The sequence below is a fragment of the Wolffia australiana genome, chromosome 19, assembly GCF_029677425.1.
Source record: "Wolffia australiana isolate 7733 chromosome 19, ASM2967742v1".
In the NCBI taxonomy this organism is placed as follows: domain Eukaryota; kingdom Viridiplantae; phylum Streptophyta; class Magnoliopsida; order Alismatales; family Araceae; genus Wolffia; species Wolffia australiana.
Window position 1 is genome coordinate 5,708,396 of NC_135853.1, and position 24,874 is coordinate 5,733,269.

Consider the following 24,874-nt stretch of genomic DNA (forward strand, 5'->3'; position numbering starts at 1 on the left):
TCTCCCTCTCACACAGAAAGTTACATGAATGGAAGAGAGCATTAAAATATTTGTAAATGTTGATATTCGTAGTAGTCACGTTGACAAAGATGTTGGCGTTTCTCTATTGATTACGGAGGATATGGTGTTTCTTTCGCATTTCTTTTGATGAGAACAAGAAGTATGATCCCTATTTAATTTATTCTGAATTTGTTTTGCTTTCTGTTTTGAAAAGTATGAATAGTTGTCCTCTTCTCATCATAGTCATCTATTTTTTGCGCTTTTAGGCGTTCTTCTCTTCTTCGACAGGGGACGCTTGGATTCAAGTAATGTAAGATTTTATTATATTTATTTTTCCTGCACGTCTTATAATTTTTATTTTTTATTATTTCCAATGTTATTTGAGATATATTTGTACATTGCGATACTAACCCTCTTCGCGTTGATGATTCAAATTGTTTTTAAAATTGGTAATGTTTTTTTTTTGCGTTGAACTCTCTACAGAGTTATAAATATGTCTGCGGGTTGTTTATTACAGGTTATTCAGTTTTTCACCATGATTACAGTTTATTACGGATTATTCAGCAGGACCCTATTTCAGTTTTTTACATTCACTTATTCTTACGGTGTCTTATATTTTTTTAAAACCTGCATGCTGAAAATTTATGGTGTGAACGCATGTTCAATTACTATTTATCATCCGTCACTTAACAGGGCCGATGATGAGTGCAAGGTGTTTGGTTCTGATTATAATAGCGATGATGACTCAGAATATGATATTTGTAAGGAAGTTGAGGAAAGTGACGTGTATTTAAGTGCACTAGACGAATATTCCAGTGAGGAATGGAATGACGAATTGGTAGACGGCGATGGAAATAGAAACAAAAATGTCCAACAACAAACATTTGTTGCTGGATATCATAGCGAGTATGACGATTCAGAGGATGATATGTTAACCCCCGATGGTACCGATGACGATGATGATAATCGAAGGTACAGATACAAGGGCAAGACATATGATCCGAGATGCCCCACTGAGAGTTTTATATTTTAGGTGGGCATGAAGTTTGAATCGGCATCGCAATTTAGGACAGCTGTGAAGGACCACGCTATTCGGAACGGATTCAACATCACTTTTCCGAGGTCTAGTGACCGGAAAGTTGAGGTCGTCTGCAAGGGAAGCTGTCCGTGGAGGATATACGCTAGTTTGGATGCTACGAGAGAGGCGTTTGTTGTGAAAATGCTTAACGATACTCATATGTGCAGTAGGGCGCCGAGGAATAGCCAAGCTGATTATCACTGGGTTGCGAAACACTTCTTGGAGAAAATTCGAATGAATTTGGATTTGAAGGTGACAGATATGATGCGGGAAATAAATGATCTGTTCGGAATCACTGTTTCAAAACAAACATGTTATAGAGCCAGAGCCGAGGCGTGCACGAAGCTTCTAGGAACATTGGACGACCATTATCACATGCTTCCTGCATATGTTGCCGAGTTAAAGAGGGTAAATAGGCGTGGTACTTTTGAGCTGGTTCTTGATAGAGCGACCCTAGATTCCTTGGTTAGGTTTAAGAGGCTCTACATATGTTTCGATTCGATAGCAAGAGGGTTCCTTGAAGGCTGCCATTGGAATGGACTGATGTTTTTTGAAGACCGAACTAAAAGGCCAACTATTGAGTGTTGTCGGCAAGGACGGGAATAATCAAATGTTCCCCATCGCCTGGGCGATATTTGAAGGTGAAAATCAATCTTCGTGGACGTGGTTTATTCAGCTACTGATGAATGATCTAGGAATGGTGGACGAAAATGGCTGGACGATTATTAGCGATCAGCAGAAGGTACTTAACTTACTCGCCCATAGATATTTATTTCTTTGGACTCTTATCGCTTACTGTCAAACACGTGTAGTACATTAATAGATGTGTACCGTCTAACATTGTGCAGGGACTTGAAAATGCAGTGTCCTCCTTATTGCCCAATGCAGAGCATAGGAATTGTGCTCGGCACATCTAAGCGAATTGGAAGAAGAAAGGACATTCCATGGCATTTTTGAAGAACTTATTCTGGAAAGCTGCGAAGGCCACCACGCACGAAGATTTCCAACGGCTGATGAGGGAGATGAGCAGTATGAACCCACAAGCCGCGCAAGACTTCCAATATATAGGTATAAAGAAGTTTTGCAGGGCGTACATTATTAGGGACACAAGGTGTGAGGTGATTGACAACAACATTTGCGAGTGCTTCAACAATTACATCATGCAGGCCAGGTCTAAGCCAATCATCGACATGCTGGAGGAAATCAGAGATGCAGTAATGTAGAGGGTAGCAAAAAAAAGGGAGTTGTTTTCAAATAGAAGTGATACGTTATGCCCTCGAATAAGGGAGGTGGTCGAAGAGAACAAGAAGAAGTCCAGGAGATGCACTCTTGGGCATGCAGGGAAGTATCAATTTGAGGTCACAGACTTGGGAAGCAGATTTGTGGTCGATCTACTTCACAGAACATGTAGTTGCGGATATTGGGAGTTAAGGGGCATTCCATGCCCCCATGCTATATGTTGCATTCACTGGGTCAAGGAGGACCCCGTCATTTTTGTCAGTGAATGGTTCAAGAAAGACGTATACCAACTAGCTTATACTTATGGTATCCCGCCGATGAATGGAAAAAACTTATGGAGTGAAGTTGATGGGAGTTATGTATTCCCTCCTCTTGTGAGGAGACAACCTGGAAGGCCCAAGCTGAAGAGGAGGTTTGACATCGCTGAGAAAGAACCCACGGTACAAAGATTGTCGAGGAGAGGCGTGCATATGACGTGCTCCCTCTGCCACCAAGTTGGGCATAATCGGAAGACATGTACCCAACCAAGAATGGAAGCTGGAGGCCAAGTACAGCTTCAATTTTATGTCTAACTTTGTTTACATGTTTCATCATTGTTTTCCAAACGTTAACCAATAAACTTGTTTCATTAATCATGCAAGGATCTCAGGAAGCTACATATCTGCCAATTGTCGAAGACCATCGCCGGTGAAGTTGCAATTGGGCTACGAAACCACAACGCGCTCAAGCTTATTAATCACTCGCCCTATCAGAACATTTGTAGAACAGGATTCAGTTCTCAGTTGATGATACGAACTTTGTTATCCAATTCCACAGAATTCTCGTTCATGTTCGCCGTTCTGAATCGCCGTTGATTAATCCATGCATTTCGGTACTTATTCGTCCTTCCTGTTTGCCCTTCTTCTTCGTCGTGGCCCATGAATTCACAGTAAACCAATAGGTTCTTACGAACTAAATCGGCCAATGTCATTACTACTTATATTATGTATTCTCCAATAAACCAAGAAATTGTCTTCCAATAAAACATATTTCATTATGTTCCTCGCAACCGAAAAATTGAGGCACAGAACAGAATATAATACACAAGTCTGGGAAAATGATACGTCCTCATTCACAATTCGATACAAGTGATCCATCATGCTTGCGAGATGTCGGCAAAATTGATATGGCCTCATTGAACGCCCGGGGCACATCAAAGGGGGCGGGCAGGGTCGAGCCAAGCAGTCCACCTCCGGGCCACCTCCGGGCCACCTCCGGTCCGTGCTGGGTCAACCTCCGGGCATGGTCGAGCTGCATGCTCCCCGTCATCAGCTCTCTGATAAGCTGATAAACTGCATGCTCCCCATCATTTCAAAGCCTCCTTCACCGTCCCCTGCTCTCACCCAGCAAGAACATATTTTAAATTCAAATTGCCAATCAAGAATAATATTTAACTTTATTGAAATGTTGTTCATTAATAATAAACCTCATGATGCAATATAGTTGTTCATCTCACCTGGCACAGAATGCAGCCCGGCTGTGGGGAACTCAATCTCCTACGTTGGAGTATTTTATTTGTTTTGTAAATCAACCCACCCGCAAATTTTTGTTGTTGCTCAGAGCCAACTCACTTGCTTTTCTTGCCTGAAAATTTTGGTATCAACCGAGATAGGAAATTTGAAATATGTTTTTCAATAAATTCTCAATCGACAAAGGTTCATATCTAAAAGCGTTAAATGAAAGAGAAAAAAATAAAGGCAGGTTAACATCTGTAGGAGGAAAAATAATGTTCAACTTTAATGAGTCGTCAGAGTGCTCAATCGGCTCAAAGATGAAGCAGGAGATGACGTCCCCCAGCGTGAGCCGACCTGGTGATAGAGTCATTAACCATGACTATAACGAAGTAGAAAGAAAATTAAAACAGCGGTTGGGAGGAATCCTGAAAAGAATAAGATTTGAATGACAGAAATTAAAGATAGAAACGAAAAATTGTGCTCTCTTTAAGTGCTCCCCATGCATTTCTACATTCAGCCAGCTCTGCGGCAAGATTGACACAATTTCTCTTCGATAGCTCTAGTTCATTCTGAATTCCTTCTACCTTGAAGCCAAGTAATTCAACTTCACCTCTAGCAAAGAGATACTGCGCCTCATGGTCATTATTGAAGGAATGTGTGACCTGTTTATCAGTTTTCAACTGGCCGAGATTTTCACTCTGCTTGACCAGATCCTGGGGCTGTAAATTTTCAAAAGCAAAACTAAGTTCTCGTTCATCAACCAGCTCAGAAATCTGCGACTGGAGAAACTCCTTAGTGACACTGCTCAAATAAAGATAAGATTTCAGAATCTCAATCAGATGTACATCATCAGCCATCTGGGAAAGGCAGGACAAGTTATTCTGAGGTGTTTCTACTTTTTTGATTGATTCTGCTTTCTTCTGAAGGGCTTGGCATTCCTCAAGGTAATTTCTAGCAACAACATCTTCAAAGGTGCTCGACAAACCATGGGAGATTTCTTTTTCTAAGCCCTTGTCATTGAATTTCACCACTGCATTCTCTTCTGATGAATCTACAACAGCCTTTTCACTCCGGGGGACATCGTGATGTGAAGAACTGCTCTCAAATCTGTCTACAGGGAATTGTGGATCATCCTTCAAAATCTCTATCCCTACAGTCTGACCATCTTCTTTTTCTAAAGCTGTACCTCGGCTACGACTGATGTCTTCATTTAACTTTTCTGTAACATCAATAAGTAGAAGTGGCAATTTATCCAATTCAACAGTCTCTACTACTCCAGAACTTGTGGCCGCCAGATCATCAGATTTTACTCTATCCCTCGATTCAACTGTCAAATCATCGTCTTGAACATCTCTCTCTTGGTTTAGAAACTCAACATCACTAACTCCACGAAGATTTTCAATGCTCCCATGGTAGAGGTCCGCTCCTGAAGAGACAGGATCCTGCATTGTCCCTAAGCATCATCAAATGAGAATTAAATTATCTATTAAATCCAATAGCCCTTCCTAATCTTATAGGGAGGAAAGTTTGTCTTCCTACCTGTTTAGACGATGATGGGTCTTGAAGATCTACAGACTCCTCGAGATCATCTTGTTCAGGAGCCCTAGATGAAGATGTCCCCTTGGATACACGTTCATGCATGACGATCTTTCCAGAATCACCCTCAAGATTAATATGCAGATCAGCGGCTGCTGAATCAATTTGAGAATCGGCCAGAGAATCCACTGGATCTGCGACCACTGACAGAACTTGAGGAATAATCTCAGGGTTTTCTGCATTTTCATGGTGTCCTTAGAAGAGTTCACGTTGTCTCTAGGGTTACTACTGGAAGATTTATGATCTTTCTTTTGCCTATATTGCTGCAACGGAATAGAAATGAGGATAAAAATGAGAAAAATAGCATGAAATATCCGTAAAGAGCGAGAAACTGATGCTTGGAACAAGGAAAAAGCAACAAGAAAGGGAATTGGGGCAAGAAAAACCTTCTTCCGTCCGGCGGCTAATAGATCCGTCCTATTCTTGTTTCTTTCCATTAGATCTTGTAGAATAGGCCAAGAGGGAACCGGGGGGTCAACGATTCAATCCTCACAAGAATCTGCTCTGCAAAGAGACCCACCAATTAAAGAAGCAAGAAATTGAATCCTGAAGCAGCCTAAATCCATGAGGACCACAAGAGAAAAGGCACAGATCTACCAAAAACCCTAACACTGCGACGCGGAAAGAAGGCGTCAAACTAAGAAGCAAAACAGTCAAAGATGAATCTGTTCATCAACAGATCCATTCGCCAAATAATTGTACGGCTTAAAATAAATCTTGATTCAAATCACTAGAAACCAAATTTCCTACCGAATTTGACAAAAAAAGCATATGAAAACAAATTCGCTGCGTTTGGAGAATTGATTTCTTGGCAAATTGAAGACACTGCTCTGATCTGCGAGAATTCTTCTTCCCCCCCTTCTCCTTCATGCGAGAGTTCTACAGAGAGAGAGATTGAAATTTGAGATCCAGTCAGTCCGTAGTCTACCATCACTAGTGGATCAAAGCAAAAAAGAATGGGCGAGGAAGAAGAATTGAAGATCAATCAAGCCTGGAGCTCCGATCGAATGGGCCGACGGGACCGCAGTGGCTATCACCAGGCATGGGAGTCATCCACTGAGAGAAATCCCGATCGAAAAACACCCAATCCGGAAGCATAATCCCAGAGATTCCAAGGATTCCGAAGATGTAAGTGGCGATCGTCTTCTTCATGGAGAAGGTGAAGAAAGCGACAGCAAGAATAGCCAAGAAGAAGCCCCTTCTCCCTCATGCCCTTTCTTCCTCCTTCTCCACCGTCTCCTTCTCCTTCGCCGCCTTTCTGAGCTCTCTCCCTGGTGACTCACATTGGATGGACTAAAATCTTTCTTTCTTCAAATCGCGCTGTGACGTGGAATCCACGTCGCTACTCGATGGATTCTGCCTAGGTGAACTCCGCCGGAAATCCACCTGGCAGCCACATAGACTCCACGTCACAGCCGAGCTACGGCGGCCGACCAAATGGGGACTTCGGGCTGTGTCGCAGCAAAAAAAGAAAGGGCTGTAACTCAAATTTTCGAAAAAATTCGGGCCACACCGTGATATAACCCCGGAGAAATATTACTGAGTTAGGAAGTAAGGGGATAACTGAATTTAATATTTATATAGATATACTATTTAATCTATAGTTAAAATAGAGATTGGAGTGGTAGAATAGGTTATACCTATTTTAGCAGTTTGTTTTTATAGGTTTATATATATGTATATATTTATAGTTTTTATAAAGTGTATAATCGATATTTAATTGAACTAGGAGATAGTGTATTATTTTTTTTCAGATTTTTATATAGTCTAAAAGTTTATTTATATTCGAATTTAAGGATATCGGGTTCGCTTTAGTCGAACACCTACGAGGTGTTCGACTAAATGCCCAGAAAAATGGTAGAAGAATATCTGTTTATATAATGTTTGCTTAATAGTAAGGACACTTATACGTTTTCTTTTTAGATCTTATAAAGGGAACGGGGTGTTTCTGCCGAACACCCGTGAGGTGTTCGGCAGAATGCCCGATAGACTATGAATAGTGATTAAGATTAGAGAAGGGAGCCGATTCTATCGAACACCCGTGAGGTGTATGACAGAATGCTCTAAAGAACCCGATATATATTGTTCATCTTAATGACGTAAAACATACGTAAAATAAATACTGTTCATCGAACACTCTAGGTGTTTGATGAGTTACCCCCAAGAAGACGGTGAATCGAGAAGGATCGAAAATGCAACTATATGATGAAATGTCTGGTCAATCTTTCTGTTAGGCTCCAAGCGGATGAATAAGGGATCTATCTATGAAGATTAGATCTCACCAAACACCCTGATTCGGAGAACAGGGATAACGGCGCCTATCGCCGTCGCGGAGCTTCCGTCTTGTCGTTCACCTGTTCTCCTCCTCCATCCGGGTGTGACTCGATGAAGAACTGACCTCCGAGACCTTCTCGAGAGTCCTCTAAGCTTTAGAGGTGTGTCACGGCACCTCGTCGACTACTGGTCACCTGCGAGAGCTCTCTGCCATCCCTTTGTTCTTGCGGCCCGGATATGCTGTAATTGGGGCTCTCGTCCTCTCTTTAAGGGCCTGGGAGGGGGCCCCGACGCCGTTTGATAGAAGGGGGCCGCTCTAGGGGTCGTCCCAGGCCGTTAGATCGCCCAGCGGTCCCCTCCACTGGCCCAGAATTGCCTCTAGACGGCAGAGTCAATGGCGAGGGGCTAAATAGGACGGAAATGCCCCTAGCCGTCCGATCAAGCTTGTAACGTTCCAACGGCTGTGATTAAATCGCAGCCGTGGACCCACTCTTAGGGTGCACCCTGCTCTTGCCCCGTCAGCATCTCGTTAGTGCCTCGTTAGCACCCATATTCTCCTTTGATTCGTCCGTTGATGGGTCCCCCGGCCAAGTCATCCTAAACAAGAGAAATAAGTAGTTAATTTGGCGAGATAGATCTCCGCCATCTTTTTTTAAAAAGATCGGACGGCTAAGATCATATCCGCTTCTTTAAATAAGCCCAAAAAGTGTCGGGCTTCGGGTCCGATTGGCTCGAAGCCTAATTCAATTTTCTTCTAACTTTCTTCAGATCGCGGCCCCTTGGGCCGCGATTGTATTTTCCCTATCGCCCGGCCGATACGAATAAATTAACATGGGATTTCAATCCCATATTGAAAACTATTGGAAAGCGCATCAGTATATAAACGTTTGCGAAATAACTGATTGAAATTGAAATACATACCTCTTGAGCAATCGATATGGGCCAGTATGGGCTCGCTTGTGGGCCTGCTGTGCGTGGTATTGGGAGCTCTACTTGTGCATGGGCCTCGCCGGCGGCTGGGCCGGCTTGAGCATCAATGCTCGCCTGGTCCTGGCTGTTGGCTTGAGGCCCTGTACTTGAGATGCCCCTTAGCCGGCCCATAAAAAGCAATTTTTTTTATCATTATATATAATACTTCTCTATCTTTTCTGAGCATTAAATACAGATTTTTCTCCTGCGATTTCATAGAAAAGATACTAAATAGAATATGAGACAATTTAATATGTATTAAATGTATATTTCAACTAATGAAATGTTTAGATTGTATAATGTGCATAAAATGACATTAAAATGCATCATTTTTATCAATTGTTCTATTTAGTGTATGACATGCAATATTTCATAAAATAGGGTAAAATACACATGAAATGGTCTCAAAATGCTGTTAAAATATGTGTAATTACATAACTCATTTTGGACTTATTGGTTGTTTGATACAACCGCCTATCGAGGCCGCGCGGACTGCACCTGCCGATACGGGTGCCCCCGAGTTGTCCAGACCACGAGACCCCACTAGCACGTCTCGTGACCCACAGACCTCCCCACATGACTCACCGCCTTCAAGTTGGGAGTCCCCACCCAGTGATTACAAAGAAGAGACGGCTGTAGGCTGTCGGCCACACTAGAAGACTCCCATGGATGAGGTCACACCCAGGAGTGCCGCTACTCGCTGCCGAGGCACAGGACGCGGATGAGGAGGAGCACACCGCCAGCTTCAAGCCCGGGAGGATCCGTCTGAAGACCAAGGGGCGTATTTCCGCGCCATGGAAGCCAGGATGAAGCGCATGGAGCAGATGCTTGCGCGCCCACGATCCCCCGTACACGGAGCCGAACCAGTGCCCCCTACTCGAAGACGACATTGTGACTAGGGCCGCGTGACACACATACCAACAGAGGAGCCCCTACGACAAAGACAAAGATGTGTACGAGGACTTCAACTGCCAATACGACGACGTCCCATACCAAGGACGTCCTGACCGAGACATGGTGCGAGACCCACATGACGCTCGTACCCAGGATAGATGACACCCGCGGGATGACTACGCCCACGAATATGAGGCCGACTGACCAGCCTGTTAGGACCACTGTGTTTGACAACGTGATCGTGACTTGGACGCCGACTACCCAGCCAGCTGAGACGACCACGTCCGGCCCCACGATCATCGACAGGTAGCAGACCCATCTGCCCGCCGCGATGACCACGTCTGGCCACAACACTGCTAGCATGAGGAGGTTGACGATGCCCCTCGATACCCGCCACGTGCCTATCGCGACGGCAGTCCATGCTATCGGGACGACGGTGATTGTGAGTTGACCCCATCTCGACGATGTGTCGACCCACGTCACGAGGACGATCCGGTGCCTGAGTGGCACTCGAATGACAAAGAGCGATGACGGGAGGAGCACGGCGTCCGCATCCATAGGAGCATGCGTGCCAACATTGCCGCCTTCGAGGGTTCATGGAAACCCAAGGAGTTCATTGACTTGGAGTCAAACATGAACTCCTACTTTTGGTGGTACTGTATGGACGACGACCTATGCGTCGAATATGCGGAGACGAGACTTGGCGAACATACCAAGATATTCTGGGAGAATGAGTGCGTCGCCACCAAGTGACGAGGACGACCCATCACGTCATGGGTCGACATGGCACAGAAGCTTCATAGAAAATACGTTCCTTGATAGTATCAGATGTCATTGTTCCTCTTGTGGCTTGACCCTAGACAAGGTTGACTCACCTTACCAGAATACATTGAGGCATTCAAGGAATGTCGGATACGCTGCCCATTCAAGGAGGACCCGTGAATCATTATTGGGTTGTTTGCCCATGGGCTCAGATCGGCCCTGCGCAACGAGGTTCTCAAGGGCAACACGGCTGAGGTGGACGAGGCATATCACCTGGTCAAGCACATGGATCCTCCAAGTGACGAGGCCACACTACCCAGCGCGACCACCGCGCACTAGACTACACCGGCTCGACCTGTTCCCGCTTGGACTACCCCGCCCGTGACCATACGGGCTAGTCTGAGCACCAGGGGGCAAGGAACCACCCCGCCACTTCACTAGATCTACCCCACTGGCTCGGGTCATCACGAACGACACTCTGACCCATAGCATCACTATTAGTCAAGCTCACGTAACCTGCTTCAAGTGCCAAGGAAAAGGGCACTGGGCAAACCAATGCCCATCGCCACCACTGTTAATTGACGTTGAGACATCGACCCCGGCTATACGAATGACGTGGAGCCCCCGTAGGATGACCACTATCATGGGGAGGAGGAGTTTGCCATCGAGTATGAGGAACCCGACGGACAGCTCGGGTACATCCATATCACAGTACCTGGCGTGACTTCTCCCACGGCGACACAAGCCCCGGGTCGTTCGCTGGCCAACATAGCCGTTCACCTGCCCAACACTAGCAAGGCACAGCCACCGCCTCGAGCTCCCCCTTCCGTTTGGACCGCTCTAGTAGAGCCCCCACCAGACGCTATGGTAGACGTGTGTCTCCGCACCTCGATCTTTTACACTTATGTCAAGATCAATGACAAAGTGTGTAAACTGATCGTCGATAGTGGGAGTTGCATCAATGCCATATCTGACACAATGGTTACCCGACTCAGGCTTACCCCGATCCCACATCCGACTCCCTACGACGTGTCATGGATAGACGCTTCATCGCTACCAGTGAAGAGCCAATGCCGTGTACGTTGAAGGTGAGGGCCTATGTTTAGAGCGTCCTCTGTGACGTACTTCCCATGAAACTGAGAAGCGTCATCTTGGGGCGTCCCTGGCTGTATAACCACGATGTCACTCTAGCCAGAAGGATGATTACACGTTCATTCTTATACCAGGGACGACGGGTCACTTGGCACCTCTATACGGCAAAACCGGCGAACAAGCAGGTCCGGACCAAGCCCGTAGGGCTCACGGTTGTTCGAGGCCCTATGTTCGTTCGAGACTTGGGCCACGCGGGAGACGATACGCCCTTGTGCCTCACTGTTACCCTTGGCATCTCTGTCGACCCACCCGTTGAGCACCGACTACCTGAGGTCGAGGCCCTTGTATCGGAGTCTGGTGAAGTTTTCCCCGATGAGCTACCCAGTGAACTACCGCCGATGCGTAGAATTCAGCACGCCATAGATCTCGTGCCCAGCGCGTCATTGCCAAACCTCCCCCACTATAGGATGGAGCCGTAGAGATACGAGGAGCTACTACAACAAGTTTGTGAGCTACTCGCAAAGGGCCTCATTCAGGAGAGCCTCAGCCCTTGCGCGGTACCCACTCTCCTAGCTCGGAAGAAGGATTATACGTTGCGCATGTGTTGCGACAGCCGTGCCATCAACAAGATAACGGTTCCCACTCCTCGTGTCTAGGACCTCTTTGACATGATGGCTGGCGCCACTATCTTCTCAAAGATAGATCTACGCAGTGGCTACCATCATGTTCGGATTCGTTCAGGTGACGAATTGAAGACCGCCTTTAAAATAAAGGACGGGTTGTACGAGTGGACAGTCATGCCCTTCGGCCTCTTCGACGCGCTGAGTACCTTTCAGCGCCTCAGGAATGAGGTACTTCGCACTTTTATTGGGAGATTCATTGTCGTCTACTTTGATGACATCCTCATCTACAGTCGATCGAGAGAAGAGCACCTTGACCATCTTCGGCAAGTTTGCACCGTTCTTTGGCGCAAACAATTGTACATGCACCTAAAGAAGTGTAGCTTCCTCACTTTGGAAGTGGCCTTCCTTGGGTTTATCGTGTCTGCCTAGGGTATTGCCACGGACCCAGACAAGGTCCGGGCCATTACGTCATGGCCGTCACCAGCCAACCTCCACGACATACGGAGCCTCATCGGCATTTCTACTTTCTACCTCCACTTTGTACAGAACTTCAGTTCCGTTACGGCTCGTATCACTGACTACCTCAAGGTGGATCCGTTCACTTGGATGTAGACCACCAAGCGAGCTTTCCAGCATGTGAAGCTCCTGATGATGCAAGCGCCCGTCCTCTGCCTACCCAATTTTGGGAAGGTTTTTGAGGTTACTTGCGACGCCTCTGGCATAGGGATCGGTGGTGTCCTCAGCCAGGAGGGTCACCCCGTTGAGTTCTTTAGCGAGAAGCTGAACGATCATAGACTCTTTTACTCGACATACAACAAGGAGTTCTACGGTGTAGTCTAGGCACTGAGGCACTAGCGACACTATCTCCTTTCAAAGGAGTTCATTATCTTCTCAAATCACGAGGCACTCAAGTACACGCACTCCCAGTAGAAGCTGAGTGACAAACACGCGAGATTGGTTGAGTATTTCCAGGACTATTCATTCGTCATCAAGCACAAGAAGGGCAAGGATAATGTCGTTGCCGACGTGCTTTGCTGACAAACCCACGTTCTCAACATCATTCGGGTGAAGGTCCTCAGGTTCAGGAACGTCTAGGAGGGATACGACAGTTTCCCTGACTTTGGACCGATCATCGCTAGAGTTGGATAGGGACCGTCCCACGATTATAAGGACTACATCATCACCGACGACTGTCTGTTCTACCAAAACAGACTTTGCGTGCCCCGCACATCCCTGCGCAACTTCCTCACATGGGAATGCCACTACAGAGGTCTTAGTGGTCACTTTGGACGTGACAAGACCATATCTGCAATAGAATACCAATTCTACTGGTTGTCGCTGAAACGCGACGTCGGGAACATTGTTGCCCAATGCTCGCGTATGCACCTTGGCCAAACAGGTCAAGAAGAGCACTGGGTTGTCGCGTAAGTGTCGTCGGGATGATGTCAGCATGGACTTTGTCCGAGGACTGCCCCGGACAACATGACGACACGACTCCGTCATGGTTGTCATCGACAGGTTCTCAAAGATGGCGCACTTCGTGCCCTGCGCGAAGACCTCCGATGCAACAAAGTTCGCACTACTGTTCTTCCGAGAAATTGTGCACCTCCATGGCCTGCCAGCTTCGACCTTGTCCGACCGAGACGTACGCTTCACGAGCTACTTATGGAAGACCTTATGGGGTCTCCTTGGCACACGGCTCAAAATTTTGACTGCCTACCACCGCAGATCCAAAGTCAAACGGAGGCCGTCAATCAAAGTTTGGGCAACCTTCTACGTTCCTTAGTGGGCGAACACCTCGCGACTTGGGATTTGATCATTCCTCGCTCTGAATTCACCTGTAACTCCTCGGTGAACCGCACCACAGGGTTTAGCCCGTTTGAGATTGTCTATGGCCAAGCCCCTTGTCGCCCACTAGACTTAGCACCTGTTGACCCGCATGTTAGGGTATCTGAGGATGGCATTGCATTCATGTAGCATATTTCTGCATTGCATCAGCATATCCATGATAGGATCACGAGCCAAAATGCATTGTACAAGTAGTCTGCCGACTTGCACCGCCAACCCCAAGTCTTTGATGTAGGAGGCTATATGCTTGAGTGCTGACCCGTTCTAGATCCTCCAAAGGGTGGGCAAAAATGCCTACGTTGTCGAGATTCCTCCGACGTGTGGAATAAGCTCCACATTCAACATGGCGGATTTGGCTCTGTACCGAACCCCTTCTCACCCCCTCGACCAAGCCTCTCGAGACCCTTTCAGTGTGAGTGAGTTTGCCGCGACCACTCCCCCATTTGCTTCACCTGATTGGCACGAGGTAATTGATTGTCTACTACATGAGATAATTGACTATGCACGCTGGTTCTTGGTACGCTGGTTGGGACGAACCAGCGCAAACAACACATGGATATCAGAAGTAGAGCTCCACCTCTTCGACTGGATCTACTCTAGTTGCTGTCCTTCGGCACACCTATCTCGCCAGAGTCGATTTTTCCCCACCCCGATAGGACTGATGGCGCAGCACCAGCCGAAGCTCTGGAAATGTCTTTGGAGACGTCACCCTCAACCCCAACACCTCTAGCCGTACGTGTTGAACCCGCACGGCAAGCCAAGGTAACGATACACGTGCCCGGATTCAAATACCGCGGGTAACAACCACTTTATCATTGTCTTTATGTTTTCTCTTTTGTTTCTTGTTTTGGTTTAAACTCGTGTCATTCGTCGTTTTAAGCTCAGTCATGGTCATGTGTAAGGAAGGTTCGTCCTTATAAGGATCTCCTCTCACACACCCCCTTCGTCTTGGTTTTCCCTATTCTTCCTCATCATTTTCATGTCCTCAGGTCATAGGGTTGCTTTGGGTCATTATTAGGGTTGTTTTGGTCGAAGGGCCCCGATACCCCCCCTTATAAAAAGGAAGGATGGGTACCCTCAACACTTACCCCTTCGTTGAATTTTGAAAGAAAGCAGTTTCCTCGTTGAGAGTTAGGGTTACGATCCCACGGAGAAGAAGATGGGAAAGAAGGGAGAAGGAACAAGAAGAAGAGGAAGGGAAGGGAGAAAGGAAGGTCCTCCGCCATCTTCGCTGCCGCCGAGCCACCCGTCGTTCTCGCACCACCTTCACAGCCCGTGCAACCGCCGTGCCGTGTTCACGCACCGCGCTGATAGCGTGGTGCTGCGCCATCGCCGCGCGCTGCTCGTGTCTAACGCTCAAGGGCCGCCGCCGCTCCTAGACGCTGCCGTAGAGAGACACCCCCCCCACCCGGGCGTCGCGCCCGCCTTGCTGCACCAAAATCACGCCCTCAGCTTCGCGTCATGACTGCAGCTACTATCCACGTATACTACATGTACCCTCCGCATCCGACGATGAACGTCCGCCCATCGCGTGGCCCCCCTTGATTGTTCAACTGTACCCCGGCTCGATCGATGCCTCGGCATCCCTCCCCACTCCTCCTGCCGAGTCCGTAGTGCACCTGTTACGAGTCAGGCTTTGGCCACGCGCGCGCGCCGTCTGATGACTCTCAATAAGTCATCAAATATTTAGACTTTTAAGTATCAAAGCATCAAGAATATTTAGTTAATTCATGTGAGTTGTCATGCATATGCATTATTTTATAAAATAACTAACCCCACTTGATTCTTCGAATCAAGTGGATTATATTTGACATTTTTTGGTTAGTAAGTTCAGAAACAGGTTAAGAGAACCAAAGGAGGACAACAAGAATCAAGAGGAGTTGGCGAAAATTCAAGAAGAAGAAAATTCTGAAAATGCCCCCAGGGCATGTGTTAAGAGAAACCTATAAATGCTCTCTTGAGAGTTCATTTTGAGGTTGTCCAGAATTTCTCTCAAGGAAGCTAGGGCTTGGAGAGAAAGGATTTCTACAGACACTCCAAGGCTGATGAGCATTGGAGCTGGGAGAGAAGCAAGGTGAGGAGTAGCTAGAGCACGACGATCGTCGCCTTGCCCGAAAGGAGTGACACAAGGAGGCATGAGCGTTTCAGTTTTAGTGCAATCTTCTTCTCCCTTCTAAGACAATCAGAGTTGGGCTGAAGATCACAAGCTGTGTCTTCAGCATTTCCAATTTCTGTTGTTCCTCTGGTTATGCTTGATTTCGAATCTCATAGTTGATTGAATTGTTTTCCATTCTGTTCTGGCAAAAATTCCATCGTTCTCCACATCAGATCGTGAAATCCATCCCTGTAGAACTTCCAAGCAGCTAGCAACCCAGGCAACAGCCTAGGTTGCCAGCAATCCAAGCCGCGGGGAACAACGCCGCACGCAGCAGCGCTGCGTGCAACAGGCTCGCCCGCGCGCAGCAGCGCTGTGAGCAGGCTTGCCCGCGCGCAGTAGCGCTGCGAGCAAGCTCGCCCGCGCGCAGCAGCGCTGCAGCAGGCTCACCAACGCGCTAAGATGCCGTGAGCAGGCTTGCCTGCCCACAGCAGCGCCACGAGCAGCTCTCGCTTGCGCTGGGTGGCAACGTGCAAGCCTGCGCGCAAGTAAGAGCCTGCGTTCAGGCCTACCTGCACGCAGGGTGCTTGCTTATTTGCCCCAAGGGGAAAAGATACACTGTCAGCAGATAAATTCTCTGCTGACTGACCTACTCAGTTAAATTCTATAAAGTTTACTTGTAGAAACTAACTGATAACAATTTAACTGAATTATAGAACTGAACTTCGCAGTCTGAGTTTTAATATACTTTGAATTAAAAAAAAGGAAAATACTCTGAATTTACCTGCTCCCTGTGGATCGACACCCCACTTGCCCTAAGGCTGTGAGGTTATAAATTGTGTTAGATAAGCTCAGTCCTCACACGATTAGACCGATAAATACCCCGTAAAAACACCCCAAAACTGAGATTATCACCGTCCCGACGCCCGCCGCATTGCACCACTGGATCGTGTCCACCACGCACGTCGAGCAATGCCCAATGCGCCATTCTCAATATGCCACGACGTGCTGACTCCTCGGAGCCTCGCCGCAATCTTCTGCCCGCCGCTCCTCATCACGCCCCTGCTATCACACCAACGCGTCGAGCTGCGGTGTCCATTACGCCCCAGCGCCCCCTCGCACACAGATCATCCTCTGCCACCATCCTTTCCCAACTCTCTTGACACATCCGTCGAACCTCCTGCACGAGAAGAAGACGATCTCTCCTGGGCCAATAACGAGGGACGCTGTCCCGCCCCCATTTCTTATTTCTCGTAGTATATCTTTGGTTGCCTCCACCGCGATCAGGTAATACATAGGTGAGTGTGAAAGGTTGAGTGAAAACTACGTTGTATTGGAGCGTCTTACCTGTTTGTTATGAGTCAGGTCCCCCCATCCCGTGCGTGCAATGTCCGTCGGGAGTCTTCTCGTTCGGCGACGTAGCGCCCTCGTCCGTCTGGACGAGGGTCAGGAGGTCTACCTTCATCTCAGGGCAACACCCTCGTCGTCCCGGGAATTGGCAATCCCTGCTAGTTGGCAACTGTACGTAGCAAATATCCTACGCCCGTGCATTTCATCGTAGGTCATCCACGTAGGACCCCCTAGTTTGGCGTTCTCTATCGACGACGTCCGACTTGGTTTCTTTGACACCGAGCCCAACACCTCGGTGACGGCAGGACCTCGTCCTTGACGTTGTCCTGCATCAGATACAAATAGAGATAGAGATATAGATAGACACAGAGATAGAGATGGAGAAAGAGATATACATAGATATGGAGATAGAGATTTAGACAGAGATGGAGATAGAGATAGAAATAAACATAGAGATAGAGATAGACATAGACATAGAGATACAAATAGAGATCAAGATAGAGATGGAGATAGAGACAGACAAAGAGATCGAGAAAGAGGTAGATATAGATATAGAGATAGAGATACAGACCGAGATAGAGACAAAGATCGATGATGGAGGACCATCTCGAGGACGACGCCACGATGACGAAGAACCATCTCGAGGATGACACGACGGGATGTCGTCAGCCACGCTGAGCAGCTCGCGCCGACGCTTGCCACTCGGGGTTTAAGTACCCCGCGTAAGAACTTTTATCTTTTTACTTATGCTCATTTTCATGTGTGTTTGTATTTTTGGATTCGTGGACTGGGCCAATGTTGTTGGGCCCCGTCCTCGTCATTTTTACTTTTTATGTTTGTATTTTGAATTTGTAAGGGAGGCCGAACCACGTCTCGCGACGGTTCGTCCTCTCCCACGTTCACTTGGCACCCATCCTCACTATATAAGGGGATGGCATGCCCAAGGAACACCTTGGAGTCATTGTTGAAAAGTTTATTCACAATTCGTCTCCCCCCCTATCGTAGAGAGTAGTGTAGGGGGTTTGGCTAGCCCCACCCCACGTTGAGATCACTCCGTGGGTAGAGCCCACGTCTCTCCCATCGAGATCACTCCGAGGGAGACGTGTTAAAGCGCGCCGTCGAGATCACTCCGGTGCGAGGAAAGAGTTTCAAGAAGTCGCCGCCATCAAGAATCGAAAGAGGCCTTCGTCGAGATTACTCCGGGGGTCTTGGGAGATTCAAGAAGCGTCGCCGACACGTCATCAACCTGGGAAATCTGCTCCGTCGAGGGAGCACACCCCAGATCCGTCAAAAACTCCTCTTTCTTGGAGGGTTCTTGGTTGTTACAGTTCAAGAAAGCCATTTCTTGGTACCTTTTTCCACCCTTCCACCATTTCTTGATCGCCCACCCCCCTTTCCCCATCGTTTCTTGATTCCCAACCGCCTCGTCTTACCTTTCTTGATCGCCCACCCTCCTTTCCCCATCGTTTCTTGATTCCCAACCGCCTCGTCTTGCCTTTCTTGATCGCACCCCCCTTTCCCCATCGTTTCTTGATTCCCAACCGCCTCGTCTTGCCTTTCTTGATCGCCCACCCTCCTTTCCCCATCGTTTCTTGATTCCCAACCGCCTCGTCTTGCCTTTCTTGATCGCCCACCCCCCTTTCCTCATCGTTTCTTAATTCCCAACCGCCTCGTCTTGCCTTTCTTGATCGCCTACCCTCCTTTCTCCCATTGTTTCTTGATTCCCAACCGCCTCGTCTTGCCTTTCTTGATCGCCCACCCTCCTTTCCCCATCGTTTCTTGATCCCCAACCGCATCCTCTTGTCTTTCTTGATCGCCCACTTTCTTTCCCCTTGATTTCTTGATTTCTTGATTTCTTGATTTCTTGATTTCTTGAATTCTTGATTTCATGATTTCTTGATCTCACCATATCTCCTTGATTCCCCTTCGTTCTCCCCTTCGCCCTCATCTTTCTTGATTTCTTGATTCCCACCCTCTACGCCATAACCGATTACTTGGTTTTCTGCCCCACCCCCACGACTATTCCCACGATACTTGGTTCGCTGTCTTGCCCGCCCACACGACTACGCCGTGCGCCAGCCAAGCGCGCGCCTTGTGCGCCCTCTGCTCCGACTTTTGTTGCACGCCACCCGTGGACTCAGCTCTCTGCTGGTAGTTACGATCGCACCGTCCGCACCCGGTTTTGTCCTCGCCAACGACACTCGTCCGCACGACCCGACACTAAGCATGCGCTCGACGACTTGGACACCTTGGACTAAGCGATACAAAGGTCAGTCGTCTCCCTCTATAAACTCCAGTATTATTATCTTCGACAGTCTCGTCTTCCCCTATCGCGTCCGCTACCGTGATATTCTCGAACATCATCGGATAGGACTAGCCACCTTGTCGAGCATAGGGATTCTTGTGGTAGACGGACTGTCATCCGACTTGGACGCCGAACGCTCCAGGGCTTTTAGATGCCCCTCACTTAGTAGACATCTAGTAGGTCCAGCGGGTCATTGGGAGTTTGATCTTAGGTTCACTCCTCTCTCATTGATCGGTAGGGCCGACGTCGCTATCCGTCAAGTCCTTATCTGCTCATTCGTATTTTCTCATCATTCGGCTTACATCCCATACATTCGCATCATAACCCTGTGACGTGAAATGCGCCGATCGATCCCGGCTGTCGTCGTATCACATCAATCGAGAAAGACATAGAGATAAAGATAGAGATAGAAATAGAGATCAAAATTGAGATAGCAATAGAGGTAGAGATATAGATATAGATAGAGATACAGATAGAGCTAGAGATAGAGATAGAGATAGAGATACAGATAGAGCTAGAGATAGAGATAGAGATAGAGATAAATAGAGATAGATAGAGATAGAGATCGAGATCGAGATAGACATAAAGATAGAGATAATATAGAGATAGAGATCAAAATAGAGATCGAGATAGAGATAGAGATATGGATAGAGACAGAGATAGAGATAGAGACAGAGCCAGCGATAGAGATTGAGAAAGACATAGAGATAGACATAGATATAGACATAAAGATAGAGATAGAGATAGATATACAAACACAGATACAGATCCAGATAGAGATAGAAATAGAGAGAGAGATCGACATAGATAGTGACAAAGATAACGACAGAGATACAGATAGAGATAAAGATATAGATAAATAGAGAGATAGAGATATATATAGAGATAGATATAGAAATAGAGATAGCGATAGAGATAGGGATAAAGACAGAGACATAGATAGAGATAGAGATAGAGATAGAGATAAAGATAGAAATAGAGATAGAGATAGAGATACAGATAGAGATAGACATAGAGATAGAGATAGAGATAGAGATAGATAGAGATAGAGATAGAGATAGAGATAGAGATAGAGATAGAGATAGAGATGGAGATAGAGACAGAGATAGAGATAGAGATAGAGATAGAGATAGAGATAGACATAGAGATAGGGATAGACATAGAGATAGAGACAGAGATAGAGATAGAGATAGACATATAGATAGAGATAGAGATAGAGATAGAGATAGAGATATAGATAGAGATAGAGGTAGAGATAGAGATACAGATATAGATAGAGATAGAGATAGAGATACAGATACAGATAGATATAGATATAGAGATAGAGAAAGAGATAGAGATAGATAGAGAAAGAGATAGAAATAAAGATAGAGATACATATAGGGATAGAGATAGAGATCGAGATAGCGACAGAGATAGAGATAGAGAAAGAAATAGAGGTAGATAGAGTGAAAGATGGAGATAGAGATAGAGATATAAATAGAGATCAAGATAGAGATAGATTAAAAGATGCAGATAGAGATAGAGATAGAGATAGAGTTAGAGATTAAGATAGAGATAAAGATCGAGATAGAGATAAAGATAGAGAGAGAGATAGCGATAAACATCGACATAGAGATACAAATAGAGATCAAGATAGAGATGGAGATAGAGACAGAGAAAGAGATCGAGAAAGAGGTAGATATAGATATAGAGATAGAGATACAGACTAAGATAGAGATAAAGATAGAGACACACATAGAGATTAAGAAGGAGATATATATAGACATAGAGACAAAGATAGAGACAGAAATAGAGATCGGAATTGAGATAGAGATGGAGGTAGAGATATAGATATAGATACAATTAAAGATAGAGATAGAGATAGAGATAGAGACAGAGATAGATAAAGAGATATAGGTAGAGATAGATAGAGATAGAGATAGAGATAGACATAGAGATAGAGATAATATAGTGATAGAGATAGAGATAGAGATAGAGACAGAGATATAGATAGTGATAACGATAGAGACAGAGCCAGCGATATAGATTGAGAAAGAGATAGAAATAGACATAGATATAGAGATAAAGATAGAGATAGAGATACTGATCGAGATAAAGATAAAGATACAAACTCAAACACAGATCAAGATAGAGATAGAAATAGAGAGAGAGATATCGACATAGATAGTGATAAAGATAGCGACAGAGATAACGATAAAGATAGAGATATAGATAAAGAGAGAGATACAGATATAGATAGAGATAGATATAGAAATAGAGATAGAGACAGAGATAGAGATAAAGACAGAGACATAGATAAAGGTAGAGATAGAGATAGAGATAGAGATAGAGATAGAGATAGAGATAGAGATAGAGATAGAGATAGAGATAGAGATAGAGATAGAGATAGAGATAGAGATAGAGATAGAGATAGAGATAGAGATAGAGCTAGAGATAGAGATAGAGACAGATATAGAGATAGAGATAGAGATAGAGATAGAGATAGAGATAGGGATAGAGATAAAGGTAGAGATAGAGATAGAGATACAGATAGATATAGAGATAGAGATAGAGAAAGAGACAGAGATAGATAGAGAAAGAGATAGAAATAAAGATAGAGATACATTTAGGGATAGAGATAGAGATCGAGATAGAGACAGCGATAGAGATCGAAAAAGAAATAGAGGTAGATATAAAGATAGAGTTAAAGATGGAGATAGAGATAGATTATAAGATAGAGATAGAGATAGACATCGGGATAGAGATAGAGATAGAGATAAAGATAGAGATAGACATAGAGTTAGAGATTGAGATAGAGATAGCGATAGAGATAGAGATAGAGATAGGGTTAGAGATAGATGTAGAGATAAAGATAGAGATAGAGACGTAGATAGAGGTCGAAACAGAGATAGTGACAGAGATAGAGATAGAGATAAAGATAGATATACAGATCATGATAGAGATAGAAATAGAGATAGAGATAGAGATATAGATAGAGAATCAGAAAAAGCTAGAGATGGCGATAGAGCTAGAGATATAGATATACAGAGAGATAGAGATGTAGATAGAGATAGAGATATAGATAGATAAAGTTATAGAGATAGAGATAGAGATAAAGATATCGATAGAGATAGAGATAGAGATGGAGATAGAGATAGAATTAGACATAGAGTGAGAAATAGAGATAGAGATAAAAATTGAGATAGATGTAGAGATAGAGATAAATATAGAGATAGATATACAGATACATATAGGGATAGAGATTGAGATCGATATTGAGACAGGGATAAAGATCGCGGGAAAAATAGAGAACGATATACTGATAGAGATAGAGATAGAGATAAAGATAGAGATAGAGATAGAGATAGAAATAGAGATCGAGATAGAGATAGATTAAAAGATAGAGATAGAGATAGACATAGGGATAGGGATAGAGATAGAGATGGAGATAGAGATAGAGAGAGAGATAGAGATAGAGATAGAGATCCAGATAGAGATAGAGATAGAGCTAGAGATAGAGATAGATATCGAGATAGCAAAAAAGAAAGAGATCGAGAAAGAGATAGAGATAGATATAGAGATAGATATAGAGATAGAGATTGAGATAGAGACATAGATAGAGATAGAAACAGAGATAGTGCCAGAGTTAGAGATAGAGATAGATATATAGATCGAGATAGAGATAGAAATAGAGATAGAGATGGAGATATGGAAAGAAAAAGAGATAAAAGGTAGAGATAGAGATAGAGATATAGATAAACAGAGAGATAGAGATATAGATAGAGTTATAGTTTGAGATAGAGATATAGATAGATAAAGACATAGAAATAGAGATAGAGATACAGATATTGATAGATTTAGAGATAGATATAGAGATAGAGACAGAGGTAGAGGCCGAGATAGAGATAGGGATAGAGATAGATATAGAGATAGAGATAAAGAGAGAATAAGGGATAGAGATAGAGATAAAGATAGGGATAGAGATAAAGATCGAGATAGAGATAGAGATAGTGATAGAGATAAAGATAGACATAGATATAGACTTAGCGATTGAGACAGGGATAGCGCCAGAGATAGAGATAGAGATAGAGATAGACATTGAGATAGATATAGAGATAGTGATAAGCTCAAATTATGGGTTTTTACTGATTTTTACTGATCAGTCATGTGAGTATTTGAGCTAATCAACAATGAGAATTAACCTAACAGCTATAGAGCGAGTAAGGTGTCGAACCACAGGGAGCAGATAATAAAATAATATTTCCTTCCAGTTTATCTTATGCTATTCAATCCTTATAACTTATCCTAATAAACAATTCAAAGATCTGCAGTAAAATTCTGTAGAATATTCTCCAGTAGAATCAGTTTATTAGGATCTCTAGCAGGTTATTTACGTTAAATGGACTATAACTAATTCCTATTAGAGTCTTTCTTCTGGAATTAGATTAAAAGAAATCTAATCTCCAGAAGAAATTTAAAGCTGATAACTCTTAGTTACAAGCTCTCACTTGTAACCGCCCAGTCACAAGCTTGCGCTTGCAACTCTGAGTGAATACAGACCAAGCAAGCTCCCTTGGCTGTGCATAAACTGTCTACGTGCGGCCGAGGGACAGCACGCAGTGAGCTTTTGTGTGAGTTTGCTTGTACGCAGCTTGCCTATGCGCGCCTTACCCGCGCGCAGCTTGCCTGAGTGCGGGCTGCGCACGGCACTGTCTGTGTGCAGCTTGCTCGCGGCCTGCCTGTGCGCGGGCTGCGCGCAGCAATACCAGCTCGCGGCCTTCCTGAGCGCGGGCTACGCGCAGTAATGCCTGCGCGCGGGTTGCTTGCGCGCGGCCTACCTGTGCGCGGGCTGCGCGCAGCAATGCCTACGCGCAGCAATGCCTGTGCTCGGGCTACGCGCAGCAATGCATGCGCGCAGCCTTGGCTACGCCCGGTCTGGCTGGGCGCGGTCTTGGTAGCGCTCGACCTTGGCTGGGTGTGGCCTTCGCTGGGCGTGGCCTTGGTTAAGTGCAGCCTTGACTGAGCTCGGCTTGGCTGGGCGTGGCCTTGGTTGTGCTCGGCCCTAGCTGAGCCAAACCTTGGCTATGCTGGCATAGGAGGTGTAGTTGAGCAAGAATCCTTGGGTGGCGGTGAAATCGAACAAGAAATAGATGGTAGAGAATGATTTTTGAACAACAAACTTGAAATTTAATCTAGAACAATGAATAATTTCAGCTAGACAATGTTGGAGATACACTGCTTGGTGCCTTCCAACCCAACGTCAACTGTCTTAGA